This window comes from Crocuta crocuta, unplaced genomic scaffold, assembly GCF_008692635.1.
Source record: "Crocuta crocuta isolate KB4526 unplaced genomic scaffold, BGI_CrCroc_1.0 scaffold581, whole genome shotgun sequence".
Lineage (NCBI taxonomy): Eukaryota > Metazoa > Chordata > Mammalia > Carnivora > Hyaenidae > Crocuta > Crocuta crocuta.
The window spans coordinates 1,807,333-1,811,032 of NW_027528635.1; positions in this window are offsets into that span (position 1 = coordinate 1,807,333).

Below are 3,700 nucleotides of genomic sequence, written 5' to 3' on the forward strand. Positions count from 1 at the left end.
ACTGCGGTGCTATTTTTCAATACAATCTAATTTGATATTATAACAGAGCATCCACACATTACAAAACATTCTCTCAGGGCATGGCTGTTCCAAGATTTTTTAGAAATGTACCAGCTGCTAGATAGGTGAGGAGACAATGAACAGTTTCCCTTTAGAAACTGTAAATTTTTTTCAGATNAATGTTTTGTCAACTGTATACATCTATAAAATCACACCATTACCAAAGTATAGAAAATTTCCATCGCCCCAGAAACTTCCCTCATGCCCCATTGAATTCAATCTCCCTCATCTCCAGCCCTAGGCAATCACCAGTCTACTTTACGATACGATAGGTTAGTTTTGTGTCTTCTAGAATTTCATATAAATGTGATTGTATAGTATATACTCTTTTGTGTCTGGCTTCTTTCAGTATGTTTTTGAGATTTATGAATATTGTTGTGATGCCCATAGTTTGTTCCTTTTTCTTTGGTAGTAGTGGTCAACTCTATAGATACAGCAAAATTTATTTATATAGTCACCTGTTAATAGGCATTTGAATTGCTTCCAGGTTTGAGTAAAGCTGCTATAAAGAAGTCTTTCCAAACCTTTTTGTGGGCTTATATGCATATATATGTATGCTATGTTTAATATTGACTAAAATATGGGGAAACCATCAAGGTTTGGGGAGTTTATATTATTATTACTAACGCCAGTATTGTATAAGCATTTAGTACTATTAAACATTTGGACTACTGCCATTTTTTCTTATTATAAGTAAGGTCACGGTGGACATTTTTCTGTAGAAAGCACTGTCCTCATGTGGGTCCCTTATTTTAAGAAAAGTCCCCTGGGGGCACCTGGGTGGCTAAGTCAGTTGGGCGTCCGACTTCGGCTCATGTCAAGATCTCACGTTTTGTGGGTTCGAGCCCCGCATCAGACTCTGTGCTGACAGCCAGCTCAGAGCCGGGAGCCTGTTTCAGATTCTGTCTCTCTCTCTCTCTGACCCTCCCCTGCTTGTGCTGTCTCTCTCTCTCTCTCTCTAAAATAATTTTTTTTTTAAAGTTAAAAAAAAAAGTCCCCTGAAGGAACATTGGAAGGGTCAATACATACAAAAATTATAAGGTACTTGATATATATACACACACACTCAAATGTTCCCTGACGATGGAAGGGTGGGCAGAATATTCCTTGAGATCCTACATACTTGCAGTGCAATTCCTCACTTGAATCCACTATTTCTATTTCTTTCCATATAGTATTAAATGCATCCTTATCTATAGAGCAGCTCTGTTGATTTCCAGACAAACATTTTAACCCTCAGTTGCTACTATGTTGACCTTAATTTCCCTTTTCAAGTAGACTTTGGAACGTCATTCATTTTCCAATTTGAGTTGAAACACTTGTTTGATTTTGCAGTGTGAATTGTTCCCCTAATGGGGTACATATTGATGTTTCATAGAGTGGGCACTTAATGATCCATTTCTCCAAAGAAAAACTGAGATTGATAGATTGTACCAAACGGTGTTTTCCTAGAGAAACATTTCAACTTTCATTTGGCCCAAGTGAGAGAAAAATTTATAATTGTTGATCAGTTATAGATTTTGTTAATTTCATATAAAAATAAGAGCAAGTATTTTGAAAACACAGCTTGAGAAAAAGAAATATACTATTCTACTAAAATATACTTATTTACCATAGTCACATAGATCAAGAGAAGCTATGAGGCAGGAGATTAAATCACTGACACTCTGGGGGCACCTGGGTGGCTCAGTTCGTTTAAGCGACCAACTCTTGATCTCAGCTCAGGTCTTGATCTCAGGGTTATGAATTCATGCCCTGCCTTGGGCCCCACACTGGGTGTGAAGCCTACTTAAAAATTAAATTAAAAAATAAATAATTTGGGGCGCCTGGGTGGCTTAGTCGGTTAAGCATCCAACTCTGGATTTAGGCCCAGGTCATGATCCCAGGGTCATGGAATTGAGTCTTGTGTGGGGGCTCCGTGCTGAGGGCGGAGCCTGCTTGGGATTCTCTCTCTCCCTCTGCCCTCTCTCCTGCTTGCAATGTGCTCTCTCTCTTTCTAAAATAAAAAAAAAAATAAATATATTTCAAAGAAAAATTATTAATCCTAAGATCTTAGAAATTTTGATTTCTGAGTACAATTCACTAAACTGATTATTGATGTAGTCATATAAACATTTTGGGAAAATAGATTACATTTAATATCTTTGATTCAGTTATCATATTGGTGAATCACTAGTTTTTATTACTCTATTTTGTTTCTACTTCTGTTCAAATTAATTCACTTATTCATTATTCATAATGATGCCCGTCATTTAGTAACTGGCCTCAATATATATATATATAGAGAGAGAGAGAGAGGCACTCTACTAAGAACTGAATTCATTAACTTTTTATTTTAATATATTTTAGACCATAAAGATAAGTTGCAGTAATTTGACAAAGACTCTGTTCTACACTTTACCAAGATTTACCAGTTCTTTATATTCACCCCAAGTGCATTATCATTGCCTCTCTCACTCCTTCTCTGTGCCTCTGTCACTCTGTCCCTCTTTCCACTTTCAATGAATCATTTGACATTAAGCTATAGATACATATTGAGTCTGTTTTCTCAAAATATTTCAGAGTATATTTCCTAAGAATAATGACATTCTCTTAGATAACAACACTACCATTATCAAAATCAGCAAACTCAGGGGTGCTTGGGTGGCTCAGTCAGTTGAGCATCTGACTTCAGCATAGGTCATGATCTTGTGATCTGTGGGTTCGAGCCCCACATCAGGCTCCATACTGACTTTGTAGAACCCACTTGGGATTCTCTCTGTCTCTCTGCCCCTTCCCTGTTTGTGCATGTCACTCATTCCATCTCTGTCAATACAAACAAACAAATAAAAAATCAGCAAACCTAAAATCACATTATTATGTAATCGATAGTAAACATTCCAATTTCATATCTGTGTTTAATCCAAAGGATATGTGTGTGGTCTTTCATCATTAAGCATGAATACAACTGTCATTTTTTTAAACGTTTATTTATTTTTGAGACAGAGACAGAACACGAGCTGGGGAGGGGCAGAGAGAGAGGGAGACACAGAATCCAAAGCAGGCTCCAGGCTCTGAGCTGTCAGCACAGAGCCTGATGTGGGGCTCAAACCCATGGACTGCGAGATCATGACTTGAGCCTAAGTCGGACGCTAAACCGACTGAGCCACCCTGACGCCCCACAACTGTCATTTTTTTGTTTGTCTTTTGTAGATGCTTTTTATCAGTCTGAGTTAATTCCCTTCGAAATTTGCTGGAAGTTTTTGTCATGAACAGAATTGAATTTAGTCAAATCCTGTTTTTTTTGCACGTATGTAAATGATCAAATGGCTTTCTCCTTTATTTTTTTTTTTAATGTTTATTTTTTGAGAGAGATAGACAAAGCAGGAGTGGGGACAGGCAGAGAGAGAGGGAGACACAGAATCCAAAGCAGGTTCTAGGCTCTGAGCTGTCAGCACAAACCCCAACGTGCGACTGTAACTCACAAACTGTGAGATCATGACCTGAGCCGAAGTTGGTCGCTTAACCCACTGACCCATCCAGGCTCCTTTATTCTTCTAATATAGTCAGTCACACCGATTGATTTTCTAATATGAAACCAATTGTGCGTTCCTGGGAATAATCTGTACTTGGTCAAAAAATACTATTGATATATTTCTCG